This window comes from Arachis hypogaea, chromosome 3 (genome assembly GCF_003086295.3).
Source record: "Arachis hypogaea cultivar Tifrunner chromosome 3, arahy.Tifrunner.gnm2.J5K5, whole genome shotgun sequence".
Classification (NCBI taxonomy): Eukaryota; Viridiplantae; Streptophyta; class Magnoliopsida; order Fabales; family Fabaceae; genus Arachis; species Arachis hypogaea.
In genome coordinates this window covers 75,520,958-75,538,587 of record NC_092038.1, presented here as the reverse complement: position 1 = coordinate 75,538,587, position 17,630 = coordinate 75,520,958, and the positions used below count along the sequence as shown (strand labels likewise).

The following is a 17,630-nucleotide window of genomic DNA, read 5'->3' as shown; positions in this document are numbered from 1 at the left end:
GGATAACATGCATCTCTGAAAGGTTGCAGGAGCATTACACAGACCAAAAGGCATCCTCCTGTAGGCAAACACGCCAGAAGGGCAAGTAAATGCTGTTTTCTCTTGGTCCTGAGGATCTACTGCAATTTGGTTGTAACCTGAATAGCCATCCAAAAAGCAGTAATAATCATGACCAGCTAGTCTTTCTAGCATTTGGTCTATGAATGGTAAAGGAAAATGATCCTTTCTGGTGGCTGTATTAAGCCTTCTGTAATCAATACACATACGCCACCCTGTGACTGTTCTTGTAGGAACCAGTTCATTTTTTTCATTATGAACCACTGTCATGCCTCCCTTTTTGGGGACAACTTGTACAGGGCTCACCCAGGGGCTATCAGAAATAGGATAAATAATCCCAGCCTCTAGTAATTTAGTGACCTCTTTCTGCACCACTTCCTTCATGGCTGGATTTAGCCTCCTCTGGTTGGACCACTGGTTTGGCATTATCCTCCAACAGGATCTTGTGCATGCATCTAGCTGGGCTAATGCCCTTAAGATCACTTATGGACCACCCAAGAGCTGTCTTGTGTGTCCTTAGCACTTGAATCAGTGCTTCCTCTTCCTGTGGATTTAAAGCAGAGCTTATAATCACTGGAAAAGTGTCACCCTCTCCCAGAAATGCATACTTCAGGGATGGTGGTAGTGGTTTGAGTTCAGGTTTGGGAGGCTTATCCTCCTCCTGAGGAATTTTCGAAAATTCCTTTGTTTCCTCTGGTTCTTCTTGATCAGGTTGAGCATCCTTGAAGATGTCCTCAAGCTCTGATTCTAGGCTTTCAGTCATATTGATCTCTTCTACCAGAGAGTCAATAATGTTAGCGCCCATGCAGTCATTTGGTGTGTCTGGATGCTGCATAGCTTTTACAGCATTCAACTTGAACTCATCCTCATTGACTCTCAAGGTTACTTCCCCTTTTTGTACATCAATAAGCGTTCGTCCAGTTGCTAGGAAAGGTCTTCCTAGAATGAGAGTTGCACTCTTGTGCTCCTCCATTTCCAGCACCACAAAGTCAGTTGGAAAGGCGAATGGCCCAACCTTGACAATCATGTCCTCTATTATGCCTGATGGATGTTTAATGGATCCATCAGCAAGTTGGAGGCATATCTGGGTTGGTTTGACTTCTTCAGTTAACCCAAGCTTTCTGATAGTGGATGCAGGTATTAGATTGATACTTGCTCCAAGATCACACAGGGCTGTCTTGGTGCAAGCTCCTTCTAATGTGCATGGTATCATAAAGCTTCTTGGATCTTGAAGCTTTTCTGGTAAGCTTTTTTGAATGACTGCACTGCATTCTTCAGTGAGAAATATTTTTTCAGTTTCTCTCCAATCTTTCTTATGACTTAAGATCTCTTTCATGAACTTAGCATAAGAAGGTATTTGCTCAAGTGCCTCTGCAAACGGAATCTTTATTTCAAGAGTCCTTAGATAGTCTACAAAGCGGGCAAATTGCTTATCCTATTTCGCTTGGCGGAGTTTCTGAGGATAAGGCATCCTGGCTTTATATTCTTCAACCTTAGATGCTGCAGGTTTATTCCTTACAGAAGTGGTTGAAGAAGCCTTGTTAGAGGGATTACTGTCAGCACTCTCAGGTGTCTGATCTTCCCTTGGCGTCTGAACGCCAGGATTGGGTGGAAAATGGGCGTTTAACGCCAACTTTTCCCCCTTTTCTGGCGTTTGAACGCCAGAACTGGGCAGGGAATGGGCGTTTAACGCCAGCTTTCCCTCCTTTTCTGGCGTTTGAACGCCAATAGTATTCCTCTCTGGGCTCTTACTGTCCTCAGAGGGATTTTGAACAGTGGTTTGGTTATCCTCTGTCAATTGTTCCTTATTTGGCTTTTTGCTACTTTGAGCAGTGTTATTCAATGTCTTCCCACTCCTCAGTTGAACTGCTTGACATTCTTCTGTTATTTGTTTAGATATCTGCTGTTTTGCTTGATTTAACTGCAGTTCTATGTTCTTGTTAGCAACTTTAGTTTCATGGAGCATCTCTTTAAATTCTGCTAACTGTTCTGTCATCAGGAGCAATTGTTGATTAAGCTCAATCATCTGTTCTTGAGGATTAGGATCAGTGGCTACTGCCATGACTTCCTCTTTTGGGGAGAACTCATTGCTAGAGTACAAATATTGGTTTCTAGCAACAGTGTCTATAAGCTCTTGAGCCTCTTCAATTGTCTTCCTCATGTATATAGATCCACCAGCTGAGTGGTCTAAAGACATCTGAGCTTTTTCTGTAACAGAAGATGTCTAACTGTACCCACTCTGAAAACATTTCAGAGGGGCATTTTCTTAGCATACCTCTATACCTCTCCCAGGCATTATAAAGGGATTCATTATCCTCTTGTTTAAAGCCTTGGATGTCCAGCCTTAGCTGTGTCATCCTCTTTGGAGGGTAAAAGTGATTCAGGAATTTGTCTGATAACTGTTTCCATGTCTTTATGCTTGCTGTAGGTTGGTTATTCAACCACCTCTTAGCCTGATCTTTTACAGCAAATGGAAACAGTAATAGTCTGTAGACATCCTGATCCACCTCTTTATCACGTACTGTGTCAGCAATTTGTAAGAACTGTGCCAGAAACTCAGTAGGATCTTCCTGTGGAAGCCCGGAATACTGGCAATTTTGCTGCACTATGATAATGAGTTGAGGATTTAGCTCAAAGCTGCTTGCTTTGATGGGAGGTGTACAGATGCTACTCCCATATGCAGCTGTAATAGGGTTAGCATATGACCCCAGAGTCCTTTTGGACTGCTCAATGCCACTTAGATCCATAATGGATAAAGGGAAATGATATGGATTACAATTAGATAAATTTTGTTTTTTTTTTTTGAATTAACCGAAAAAATAAAATAAAACAAAAGGAAAATAAAATAAAAGAAATTTGAAATTTAAAAGAAAATAAGATCAAAGCAAATTTGAAAACTGAATCAATTAGTTAATTAAAAAGATTTTGAGATTAGCAATTAGAAAGATATGATTGAAAAAATTTTTTTATGAAAAAGATTTGATTTTTGAAATGAGGAAAGAGAAAAACAACAAAATGACACCAAACTTAAAATTTTTAGAGAATCAAACACTAATTTTCGAAAATTTTAAGGAAAAAAAAACACAAAGAGGACACCAAACTTAGAATTTTTACGGATCAAAAAGGGACTAAAGACATGCAAATTCAAAAATTAAGAGAAAAACAAAAGCATGCAAATGACACCAAACTTAAAATATGAAACTAGACTCAACTAAAAGACTCTAAACCAACAAAAATAAAACAGTCCTAATCTAAGCAACAAGATAAGCCGTCAGTTGTCCAAACTCGAACAATCCCCGGCAACGGCGCCAAAAACTTGGTGCACGAAATTGCAATCACACCTTTGCAACCCCGCACAACTAACCAGCAAGTGCACTGGGTCGTCCAAGTAATACCTTACGTGAGTAAGGGTCGATCCCACGGAGATTGTCGGCTTGAAGCAAGCTATGGTTATCTTGTAAATCTTAGTCAGGATATCAAAAATTATCACGGTTGATTGTGAAAAGTAAAAGAACATGAAATAAGTACTTGTTTTGCAGTAATGGAGAATAGGTTGAGGTTTTGGAGATGCTCCATCTTCTGAATCTCTGCTTTCCTACTGTCTTCTTCTTCAAGCACGCAAGGCTCCTTCCATGGCAAGCTGTATGCAAGGGTTTCACCGTTGTCAGTGGCTACCTCCCATCCTCTCAGTGGAAATGTTCAACGCACCCTGTCACGGCACGGCTATCCATCTGTCGGTTCTCAATCAGGCCGGAATAGAATCCAGTGATTCTTTTGCGTCTGTCACTAACACCCCGCCCTCAGGAGTTTGAAGCTCGTCACAGTCAATCAATCATTGAATCATACTCAGAATACCACAGACAAGGTTTAGACCTTCCGGATTCTCTTGAATGCCGCCATCAGTTCTAGCTTATACCACGAAGATTCCGGTTAGAGAATCCAAGAGATATCTACTCAATCTAAGGTAGAACGGAGGTGGTTGTCAGGCACACGTTCATAGTTGAGAATGATGATGAGTGTCACGGATCATCACATTCATCCAGTTTAAGAACAAGTGATATCTTAGAATGGAAGCAAGCATGATTGAATGAAAATCAGTAGTAATTGCATTAATCCATCAAGACACAGCAGAGCTCCTCACCCCCAACCATGGGGTTTAGAGACTCATGCCGTGGGAAGTACACAAAGAAATGTGTAAAGTGTCATGAGGTACAGATACAATGTCAAAAGATCCTATTAATAGTGAACTAGTAACCTAGGATATACAGAAATGAGTAAATGACGTAAAAATCCACTTCTGGGTCCACTTAGTGTGTGCTTGGGCTGAGCATTGAAGCTTTCATGTGTAGAGACTTTTTCTGGAGTTAAACGCCAACTTTCATGCCAGTTTGGGCGTTTAACTCCAAGTTTTATGCCAGTTCCAGCGTTAAACGCTGGGAATTCTGAAGCTGATTTGCAACGCCGGTTTGGGCCATCAAATCTCGGGCAAAGTATGGACTATTATACATTGCTGGAAAGCCCAGGATGTCTACTTTTCAACTCCGTTGAGAGCGCGCCAATTGGGCTTCTGTAGCTCCAGAAAATCCACTTCGAGTGCAGGGAGGTCAGAATCCAACAGCATCTGCAGTCCTTTTCAGTCTCTGAATCAGATTTTTGCTCAGGACCCTCAATTTCAGCCAGAAAATACCTGAAATCGCAGAAAAACACACAAACTCATAGTAAAGTCCAGAAAAGTAAATTTTAACTAAAAACTAATAAAAATATACTAAAAACTAACTAGATCATACTAAAAACATACTAAAAACAATGCCAAAAAGCGTATAAATTATCAGCTCATCACGCCACGTATGCAGTAACCACGCACGCATTACTAGATCTCTGGTGTCAAATGATGGGTTGTCGCGTTTGGTGCCACCATGGCAGTGACGAGTATGAATTATTTGTGTCCCGGCGCTAAGCACCGATGAGGTGGCGTTTGGTGCCACCCTAGCAGCACTGGAATTGAACCTTTTTCTCCTGTCTGAACTCTGCCAAACTTGCCCGAATGCTACCTGTAATAAATCAAATTGAGAAACAACTCAAAGTAGCATTCATGGTGGCTTAAAGTACCTAAATCTTGATTTATTTCAACAATTTCACATGTAAATCACTAAGAAAAGATAGGAAAGATGCTCATGCATCAACGTTTCAATTTCAGTATAGTGGTCCTCTAGATTGAGCTCCAAACACCATCATAATCCTTGACATCTTTCCGATGATAACTCGGTTGTTTCAGTGAAAACGTGGCTATCGTGTGCCACACTGGAGCTTCCCAAAATGATATCGTTTTGGTTTGATGACTATTGGAAAGCAAAACGATGTTGTCTAGTAGTAAACGTAGGCTAAAAAATGGTTTGCATTCAACCACAATCCCTCGTCCATCTTCATCACTTTCACTCTTCTTCTTCTTCTTCTTACGCCACTCTAGGATTAGGATTTTGGAGTTTTTCATCAACCCATTTGTCAGTGCATAAGGTGGTGTTGGCCACGTGGAAGCTCGACGCATGATTAGTGTCCATCCAAAGACAGTGATCACCACAAAACTAAATTGGATAAGGAAAACTGCCGATAGGACCACTGTCTACAACTGAGAAATGAGAGGCGACGACGTTGTTGATGTTGCTGGTTATGGTGATGAAAGGGGTTTTGTTGGTGAGAGGTGACCCGACAACAACGTGGTCGGGTCGAAGGTTCATCAATGGAGGGCGAGGTGTTATTGAGAACAATATCAAACAAGGGTGATTTCTGGTAGCTTCAGCATTGTTCCCTCTATTATTATTGTTGTTTTTGTTCGGTATTCTCAAAATTATTGGTTGATGGGAGACAAAGAACAAAAAAAGAAAGAAATTGAAGTATTGAAAGAGACGTTAATGAGAGTGGGATAGAATTAGAAATGATAGAGAGGAATAGAATGTCTCACTCTCATAGGAATTTGGGAGCAGAAACAATAAATCGATGAAAAAAAAGAGAGAGTAATGTTGAGGGTTTTTATTATTTATGATAAATGTGAAGAATAGGAGGAAGAAACACTAGAAATCACCATTAAATTTTGGAAGGGAACAAAGATGATTAGGGTTAATAGAGAGAGACCAAATCAGATACAAATTGTAATCTGTCTAATTAAGCTTGCCATTGCAGGCATCCGCGTGGCATACTATAGCCACATCAGCACTAAAATGGCTGAATCATCATTGAAAAAATGTCCAAAATCCACTATAGTATCCAAAACTCAATTTGAGGAACTACTATAGTGAAATTGGAACTTCGAGTACCAAATTAGATAATTCTATTAATCTCAGATACCGTTATAAAAATTTATTTTATAAAGTTATGTTTTTATATTCATGTAATTTTGGCGTACTGATTTTTTGTTTGAAAGCTGAATTATTATATAAACAAATTATCATTTCACTTTTAAGTGTATTTTTTAAGAATATTATAAATAAAAATTGAATAAAAATATTTTTTTTAAATTTTTAATGTATTGAGAGTCGATGTCTTTAGGATCATTATTAACTAAATCCTATTGAATTTGATGAATTAAACATTGAAAAATTTTATTTATATAATTTTTGTTATTTTTTTAAACATTTTTAAGTGACAAATTTTAAAAACAAAAATCTGAACATTTAAAATTGATAATTAGCAATAATAGATACTTTATAAAACTTGAGAACATTGGTTAAGAATATAAATAAAAAATAATTTTCTACATACTAAATACATTAAATTTTTTTAAAATTTACCTATGATTTTTTTTTATTCATAATATTGTTCACAAATATTCTAAATTCACTTGTTAACAAAATCTTATAAATAAAAATTAAATTTCATTCAATTACATTACATTTTTTAGAGTTTTTAAACGTGTGAAAATTGAGTGATGGTTGAGATATTTTTATCAAATAAATAGTTATTTATATTTTTTACTCTATTACTTATCTTGTCTATATTATAAATCCGATATGTATACAAAAATCTCTATTAGATGAAATATAATTCAAATTACAAAATTTATAAAATTTAAAATTTGAATTAGATATAACTCAGTTTTGGAAAAAAAATAATAATTACTTAGATGGAATATAAATGGTTCTAATTCAGATCGTAGTATATTGAATCAAATTGAATTAAAAAATAAATTTAAATCGATACAGAATAAATTATAATCGTGTAAATAAAACTAGATTATATTAAAAATAAAAATTAAACATATACAATTCAAATAAAAATAAATTAGGATAATTTATATTCATAAATTAATTAGAAATTAAGTTTAGGTAAATATTCTTAACAGAAATTCGCTATGTACCTATTTTAAATAGATTTCTGTATAAATCAAATCAAGCAAACTCAATTTAAGCATTTATATGTAAACTGAATTAGACCAATTCAATTTACTAAAACAAGAGAGACATTACATCATTTTTGAGATTTAGAATAAATTTTTTAATAAATTTAACTCGTCTAATTCAATTTATTGCATTACATATTACAAAATATATAAAAAAGCCTAAAAAAGTATAAATCCTTTTTAAATGCACTTATTCTCTTTTTACAACCAAATTTTGAGTACATTAAAAACAAATATATGTATTCTCTTTTTAATTTTTTATATATTTTGTAAAATGTACTGTAGTAAATTAAATTAGGTCAATTAGATTTAACTCTAATTCCAAAATGATAGAATGTCTCTCCTGTAATGGCTGGCTTAGTTATTGACGAAATATAATTTTCTAGAAATTTTGCGAAGTAAATATCTCTACTGTATAGGTACTACACCATCAAACACCTTGCCACATTATCAACTACTAAATTAGGGAGAAACTACCTTTTCGAGCCACTACAGCTAGAAATTTTTAAAAAATTCGAGTAACACAGTTAGATTTCGTTTAACTTTGAATATGCAGCAAAATAAATAATAATAGTTTAATTATAATGATATTTTTATATAGTAATATTTTATGATAATAAAATAATAATCAAGTCCAAAATCTACTGACCCGAATTAATACCAATATTTTTGTTATTAATATAATTTAATTTATACTAATAGCTCATATATTTATTCTATTAATACAATTATTTGTAACTTAATATATCTAGTTTTAATAATTATCTTTTAAAATATATTTTATTACCTAAGTCGGTGAGTAATCACTTCGGGATTCAATCCATTATAATTTTACCACCTCCTGCTTGCTCTTTTATTAGGTTGACCTTTTAGAATTATTTATACTTTCTTTCTTTTTCTCACGTAATACGAAGAGGAAGAGTGAGAGAGAAAAGAGAAATCATCATAGCCGGCAAACTTCTGAGATTCGGTCGTCTAATTCAAAAACTTTAATGAAAATTTTAAATTGATTAAAGTGTTAGTTTCTTCCTTCTTTTTACTACCGTACTAATTTTGGCAAGGTGAAAATTTTTTTTCTAGAACTTACGCTTCGATTATTTTATATATCGTGGTTTAAACGTTATTTTGACTAAAATTAGGAAGAATGTGAGTTAAAGATTATAAAAAAAATCGGTTTTTGTTAACTAAGACCAAAAAATAAAATTTAATAAATTAATTACAAATTTATTGTGTTTAAAACTTAGTTAATTATTGATTTGTTTGATATATAAAACTGTATTTATATAACGTCAAAAGCTCTCTGAAAACATAAAAAAAAAAATTTGGCGCTGGACGCCCTCTCCCTACATTTCCAAGGGTGCTGGATGTAACGATCTAACTTCTAGCATGTCTAGATCATACTAGAAATTGAATGTTACCAACTTGTTTTCCTTTTCTGTATTATTAATTAATAAATATAAGCCTGTACGTTGTTAAAACACCGCAAATTTTACAAGTAATTTTTTTTAAAACAAGAATAATTTAAAGTTGCATACCCTCCATATATCAAGGGATAATTAAACATTCACATACATAAAACAAAAGATAACAGAATATGGAGTAACACACTATAATATACATCATGTTACAGAAGTGGCTCAGTTATATAAGCATATAGCTATAGTACAGCACCCCTAAGTCAGTGACTCATATAGTATGTACATATATGTACATAAGATGCCCCAGGGCCTGGCCTGACCAAAAGCCCCTAAGCTGGCACCCAGGCTAGCCTAACTCTATGATATGCTTATTCCCTCTAATCATGCTAACAAAAGTGAGGGAGACACTCTAATGTACTGAAGTTAGACTAGGCGTCTCAAAAAATCTCCTCAATCCTGGTCCAAAGTACCTCACGGAAAACCACCGGGCGAATGGTGATTCTCGCCTGCTGGCGCCTCGCCTGGCTCATCGTCATCGCTGTCAGAGGAGATAACTATGAAGTTAGGATCTTCCTCTGGATCTTCTTCTTTCTCGTCCTCTTCTTCTGCCGGAGTGATAGCAGAGGAACCACTGATGCCCACAGGAACCATAAAAGGATAGCTACCAAACAAAATACAGTCAGGAGAAGGAGGTGGCGCCTCCGTGATCTGATCATACTCATGTCCCTGCTGCTCATCAAAGACAGGAGGCTCGATCGGCTCAGGTAAAGGATCAAGCTCGGGTGGCAACACAGGAACACCCCACTCATCAAGGACAAAAGGTGCAGGAGGTGACTCATGGATAGGTTGGGCAGGTATAGGCTCATCAGGTAGAGGAGGTTCAGGTGGAGGAGGATAGTCAGGTGGAAGTGGCATCTGCTCCTCAGGATGATGTATCCCAGGTCCGCCGGGGTTTTTATAAAGGAAAATCATAGGGTGCATCAGGATTAAAGTATGCTGTCCTAATAGGGTACTGTAAAGGTAAAGGTCTACCACAAACTACATAATTATAGATACGAGGTACCGCACAGTAGATGTAATACTCGCCGCGCACCGGGTCCTCGTGGATGTACGGTGGATCAATCTCGTAGAATAGGACTCCTGTGTCCATCTGTAGAGGTGTAAGGGGTAAGAATTGGGGAGTTCTTAGTAAGGTCGGGGTTTACAGTTAAGTTCATTCATAATGTCCGTGGTCATAGAAGTATAAATAAATGTAGAGTAATATGTACATAACAACAACATAAACTAACACATGAACAAGAGAGAAAATAGGAAGTAAATGCACATTCACACATTAATATGCAATCACACAGTTATGCTCAAACAAACAAGGAATAGAACAAGAACATTAGAAGATAAGCAATAAATAATGCACAAATAAGTATGATGCATGTCTGTCCCTAGTGCAGGTAATGAGCTCATTTGTCGGTTTCGACCCGCACCCGACGCAATCCAACCCTCCAAGTCAGATAGGGCCTTCCCAGAACTTAATCCCACATTAAGTACCGCATACCCTCTACCAAGTGCTCTCGACTTGCAGGGCTGGTATTTGCTCAGGTCTCAATATACCGCAGGTATGCGAGTCAGGCCTCTACCAAGCATTTAGCTTGCAGGGCTGGTACTACTCTACCGCAGCCTGTCTGGGAAGCAACATCACAATACGGGCGTCCCCGCACAACATTCACAAGAATTGTCCGAAGGCTCATAATTCACATATAACCATACTTTCCATCACTTAGCAATCATCATAAATCAAGCATTACAACATCACAGAAAGCTCATTTTACAATTCTCTGTTTACTCTGTAAGGTCAGGTACACAGCTATATCACTTTTAACTCCTTTTCTTTTTAACATAAACACAGGTTTCAAAATCTTGTTTCTTTACCTCATATACCTCTATATCTTCTCTTATACCTCTTCTTAGGTGTTTAGTAAAGGAAATTAGAGAATTCTGGACTCAAAACTGCCTTCCTGAGGCTTTTAGGAAAAACTATCTTTTTATCAATATTTTATTATTATTAATTAAATAATAATATTATTAAAATAATATTATTAATAAAATAATATATTAATATTTTATTATTAAAATAATAATATTTTTTAACTTTCAAAAATTGCAATTTGACCCCCGGACTTTTTGGAAATTGCACTCTGAGCCCTATAACTTTTAATAATTGCACTTTAGCCCCTCAACTTTTGATTAATTAATTTTCAACCCCAAACTTTTTAATAATTGCATTTTGACCCAAAACTCCATGAATACACGTTTTCATGTTCTTCCAAAAACCAAAAACATTTTTCCAAAAGTTCATCAGATTTCTGCTTGATTTTCAGCTAGTTTTTTAATCTTTTCGGAAATCGATTTGAACCCGATTTTTATCAAACCAAAGAGAAACTTTTCAGACATTAAATGCACATCAAATAAGCATCAAAAATCATGATTTTCATGGCTAGAATGTCACGTTTTCCAGCAGCACCAACAGCCACTTCAAAACCATCATAAACTTAATTTTCAAGCATTAAACAACAAGATTTCATGATCAAACCATCACACAAACACCCAAGATCAAACCTCAAGCAACAAGATCTGATTTAACACTTCAAGAACACAGCCAATCATTGATTAATTTACCAAACCTTACCTCCTTTGCTGCTGTCCAAGATTGCACCAAAAAAAGCTTCCAGAAGCACTTTTACGCCTATTTTAACATCAACAACAACTTTAGAATCTTATGAACCATGAAGGCTGAAGCTTCATGATGATGAAAAGAAGGTTTTCCTCACCTTAAGGTAACTAGAAATCACGTTTTCTTGGAGCTTTTGGTGATTGAATAAGAGATCCTAAAAGAAAACATGAAGAAAACATCATTAGCTTAAGGAACCACCATGGCCGAACCTTCAAGGAGGAGGAGCAGCCTTCATACCTTGATTTACTCCATGAAAAGTGACATAGAAATGAAGAGGAGGAAGAGGTGAATACTTTGGTAAGATTAGATTTTTGATAGGGGTTCCGGTTTGAGAAAGAACGGAGAAAGAAGCTCAGGTGTTCATGGAAGTTTCATGGTTTTCTTTCATGGTGTTCTAAGATTTTCCAAGAACAAAAATGATAGCCAAGCTGTCCAAGGGAGGCCGTGGCTTTTGGATGATGATTATCCAAAAGTTACTTGTCAAAATATCTCAGAAAAGGATAATTACTAAAGCTAGATGTATTAGAACTTAATTAATTACACTGCCAATGGATAAAGATTAAGTTACTTAGTGTAAATGACGCTAGTAACTGGATAATCATAAGAATAAAAGATATATGATGAAGCATTAGCAGTGCTAAGTTCATTTAAGAATGCCGGTATTATCCGTTACCGGTAGATTTCTAGCTCAGTTATTATATTACTAAACATATATCAACATTAATCACAGTAGAGAAGATAATAATATAATATTCAGAATAAAATAATAATATATGAATATTATATTAATATAATTTTTCTCTCGAAATTCGTGACCGGCTCGTCACATAGAGACGAACCACAGAAATCAGAATTTTAAAATTCGGGCCCGAAGTGACTCAAAAATGCAACTCTTCGCAACATGCCTTCTTAGATTAGGAGAGGTGTCCTGTGCAATCAAGCTGCTGACTCAGCAGCTTGATGACGCAGCACATGTGCAGTGGAGGTGCTTATATGCATAGAAATTCCTAAAAATTCTGTAAAAATTCCGTTTGATCCCGAAAAAGCGCCGTTTCTTCGGGGCTAGGCCGTTACACTGGATGCTCTCTTTATACATCATGGCCGCCCCCTGGCACCCTACTTTAGGATCATGTACCAATAATCATAACATATATATAATAGTACAATAATCATAATATAAGATAGGAAGAGTTTTAAGTGTATCGAAAATATTGGTGTTTCAGTTATTTTAACCGTTGATTTGAATTATAAAATATATATAATATATATTAATTAAAATCAACGGTTAAAACAACTGAACACCAGTATTCCTGGTACACTTAAAATTTTTCTTATAAGATATAACAATATATATATATATATATATATATATATATATATATATATATATATATATATAATAGTATAATAGCATAAATATAATGAAAGTAATAGCGCTGGACGCCCCTTATAAATATTGTTAGGGTTAATCTATGGTACAGATTCAAATTGATACAGATTTACAAATTTTTTGTCTGAAAGAGTATGAGGTTGACACGTTGCTATGTTGTTGCAGGGCTTGTCTTCCGGTTAATGGCAGGGGTTGGCTGAGCCGTTAGCCATTATTTTTTGGTTGGATATCTATTGGTGGACTGTTTGAGTTGGGCTTTGGCAAACAAAAAAATTAGGTATCTAACGATGAAGGGTTTGGAATCAAAATTTGATTCCTTTGACCTGGCCCTAACAAGTCTCTCCACCAGTGACATCTGGGCAACAAGATCCTCTGGAGATGATGACGCGGCCTCTGCAAGTTGTGCTGCTTCCAACACCCGGTCGAGATGCCGACAACCCGAACACGGTGACCCTGATCCTTTTCGACTCATCAGGGAAAGAGACTTACACGTCGTCGTTTAGGTTTGTGGTTGTGTTTCTCTCACTAGACGGACCCAAACCGAAGGAGCAATAGCAGGGGTGATGATGATCAAACCATATCTAGAACGCTCTGTTTGTGTTACTGTTGGTGATAGCGTGTTGGATGTGGATCTCTTCCTATCTCAATAGCATTCGGATGTTGTTCTTGTGGTTGTTTTCTACTTGATCTTCTTGTTTGCTATGCTGTGGACCTACATAAACAAAGAAGATGACCCCCATAACAGAATGAAGAAGCCTACAACATGCATAAGCCCAACTATCTTAAACAAGTCCACCTAAAACCAAAAACCGAAATCGAAGGCCCAACCCACCTCTCAGACATTGGCTTTTCACTAGCTTATTCCATTAGTTGGCTACCCCTTCAACAACCACGGTAGGAAAGCTTGTAGAGCTCTCTCTGCTAAGCCTGTTCTCTACATCCACCATCTTACACACTTGTCAGGAGCTCTTTGAATCTGTATGCCTAAATCTGTACCATATAACTGACCATATTATTAACATATATTTAGTTTATACCATATAATAATCAATAACATATATACATTGGATTTTTTTAAATAAAGTAAAAAAAATATTTTTTTTTTCAAAAATACATTATTTTAATTTTAAATATCAGGATACGTTTTTTCTAAAATTTAAGATAAGTGCGCTGCATTTTTCTGGAGAAGTGATTTGACTGGTCATATAATCGAAAAATAACAAGCTGTGTCAGAACAATTTGTGTATCACTATGATAGTTCATCTCTTCTTCATCGACTATTACGGTGAAGTTCGCCGTGAGTACGACAAATTTCATAATAGAGTTTGCCAGAAAATGCCTTGAACTCTATGAACATAATAGAGTTTGCCAAAAGTTAAAGTGAATTTGCTTTAAATTACACTAAAAAAATATATCCTGATATTTAAAGTTAAAATAATTTATTTTTTATATACCATATAATCATTATATATATATATATATATATATATATATATATATATATATATATATATATATATATATATATATATATATATAAAAGTAATTATGGGTGTTGGACGCCCTGTGATCAAACTCCACAAGTGCTGTGTGTTAAAAGTTGGCGTAAGCGCTTGCCATTCGCTAAAACTTGTGTATGCTTTGAAGGCGTTAAAGGCCAATTGGGGATGCTAAACATCACATTTCGTGAATAATAAAATAAAAAACAGAATTTTAAAAATATTAAGAGAAGAACTATAATTTAATAAGATAATTTAATTAAAAGATTGATGGGTTAAAATAGAATTAATTAAAGTTTATGATTAAATTACAAATAACTAAAATTCTAAGATCGAGTGTACTGTATAGAAGCTAAAGGATATAAATAGAATTAAATAAAAAGGGAGAAAAGTAACATAAAAATTTAGAAATATATCGGTAATCATAGTAAAAGACATAGAAAGATAAATATTAGTCTAATTTTTAAAAAAAATTTCATAAAATATCTAAGAAGATGCTTGAGAAAAAAAGTTATAGAGATTGAGAGCTAACGACGATTAAGGAAAAGGATGATTTATAGAAAAGGAAAACTGAAATGTGAGTGTTGATTGGGTCTTAGTATCAATTGTATAGTAGAGACGCCACAAATTGAGAACTGCTTTTCAGGAGTACGCATATCTATAGAAAAAGGGATTAAAAAGTCAACTGATGTAGTTTCAGTAGGACGACTTCAAGTCAACTGATGTGGCTTCGGCCATATGATTTTTATGCAACTGATGCAACTGGAAAGTCATATCTAAGACTTGTGCTTGGGTAATGTCGGGTTGTAAGGTATAAACCGACACGTGAGCTCATGGTTGCGTAGGACAGACATACATCATACTTTTTTGCACATATTTCTCTGCTATAGATGTATTTTGTGTATATGTGTGTGCTTTCTATATTTTCGTTTGTGTGGTGTTTCTGTATTTTTCTCTTTACCTATTATTTTATGTATCGTATTGTTTTGCGTATTTCTTATTTATATAATGTTCTCCTGGTAAACAAAAAGTATTAATGAACTTAGTTAACAACCCCAACTTTACGAAGAACTCCCAAGTTCTTACTCCTTTTCTCTCCTTCAGATAGAGCGCTGGCGCTCTAATGATGATATATGATCGCACAGAGTAGTGAATGATATATTGCCTTTTGATGACGTTCAGTTTGGTCGAGTTTTAAAGACTTAGAGTATTGTTCCCTCATTTTTCTAGTCTAAAAGGATTAGGCGAGTATAGAGTTTAGACTAGGTTAAGTGCCAACTTAGAGATTTCTTAGATAAGTTAGGACCTAGGATATATATATACTCCTAGGGGTATTAACACTAAGTGATATTAGCTATCGTGCGATGTATACCTGTAATAACTTTAAGTTGCTTTATCTGTTTTTATTTGTAATTTTATTATGAATGTATCTACTTATCAAATCGAACGCGTTTTAAATAAAATTTTTTTTCGTAAAACAACTGGCCTTTAACAACGAATCAGACTCATATAAAAAATAATAATTAAAATAAGAAAAGCAAATTAGTAATGCCTAACTTCTAGTGTGATAATGACATGCTAGAAATTGAATCGTTACATTTTCTGCTCTAATAAATCAAATTGGATGCATGCTAGATCGAATTGGGCTAATTGGTTAATTCAATTTACATATAAATGTTTAAATCGAATTTGCTTGATTCAATTTTAGGACAAACATATAACTAATTTGTATTCAAAACATCTGCGTAAAATTAATATTCAATTAATTTATTAACGTAAATTATTCAACAAATTTGCTAGTTCTCTAGATTTTTTCTTTTTTTTTTATGTGAAACTTTATAAATAGTTGATTTTACGTAAAATTAAAAATTAAAAATTATTAGATAATAATTTAATTAATATATCAAATTATATAATAATTTTTAATTATTAATTTTAAATAAAGATAATTTTATATGAATGTCAACTTTTTGTTTAGAATATAAATTATAAATAATTTAAAAATATATAAATATAAACATGTAATTCAATTTATTTATTTGGAAAAAAAATCCATGATGGTGATGGTTGCTTTATTTTTTTGCCCTTTCGAAACGCATGCAGGTGCAAGATGCATGCATGTATGGGCTAGAATGACCGATGATGGCACCCGCACAAACATAAGTCATTATCAACATGGTGTCATGGTGATTATTTAATTATGGGTTTATGAGAGCCTCTTGACTCTTGAGTCTTGACTTTATGAAAAGATTAAATAACGTTCGACTGAAAACGTCAAAATAATAGTAGTTAGTAGTTAATGATAAATTAGTGTAAAACCCGGGTTACAAATATTATTCTATTATAAAATTTTTTGATATTTATTTATCGATATTAATAGTTATTATTTTTAATTTAAAAGTCTTTATATATAAAAATTTATTAATTACATAATGTATAAAACTGTTTTATTCTATGTTTATTAAGAATAAAATAAATCATAAATATAAAAAAGTAATACAAAAAATATATAAATTATATTCTATTAATAATTAAGTTACACTTTAAATAATTTAATTAACATTATTTAAAAATAGTTATTTTTTAATGTCCTATAAAAAATATTTTAACACAAATTTATATGACAATAATTTTTTTAATCATAATTGATTTTATAAAATTATATTTATACCAACATGTGTTATCTATCTTAAAATATTTTTATATATGAGCTATTGCATAAAGTTAAAGCCATTAACTTCAAGTAACGAGAGAATGAAATATTAAATAAATACAAAGAAAAAAATTGTTTCAGAATAATTAAATTTTTATTCAATTTGTACTTTAAAAGTTAAAATAAAAAATATCTTCTAAAAAAATAAAATCACTATCATAAAATTATTTTTTTGACAATTTAAATATATAATACATTTTTACAAATTTACACACATTTTTTAAGATAAAAACTCTTTAATTAAATAAAATTAATAGAATTGTCATTTACACAAAATATTTACTGGTGTATTTTTGCTGATAATTAACATCAAATATTAATTTATTATTTTTAATTAGCTACCTTTAGTCAACATGTCAAATAATTATAGTTCAAATCGTTATCTATTCAATATATGAGACGAGAAATAGACTATAAAAAATAACAAATGAA

The 17,630-nt window shown here is 33.9% G+C and overlaps 1 long non-coding RNA gene across 1 annotated transcript; it reads right to left on the bottom strand.

The window, feature by feature from the left end:
• Positions 1-9,045: 9,045 nt before the first annotated feature.
• On the bottom strand, positions 9,046-12,021 carry LOC140182685 (uncharacterized). The gene is made up of 4 exons (XR_011878716.1): positions 11,834-12,021; positions 11,694-11,750; positions 11,552-11,608; positions 9,046-10,018 (listed from the first exon to the last, which is right to left on the bottom strand). It is a non-coding gene; the product is annotated as an uncharacterized lncRNA (long non-coding RNA).
• Between the last annotated feature and the right edge of the window lie 5,609 nt (positions 12,022-17,630).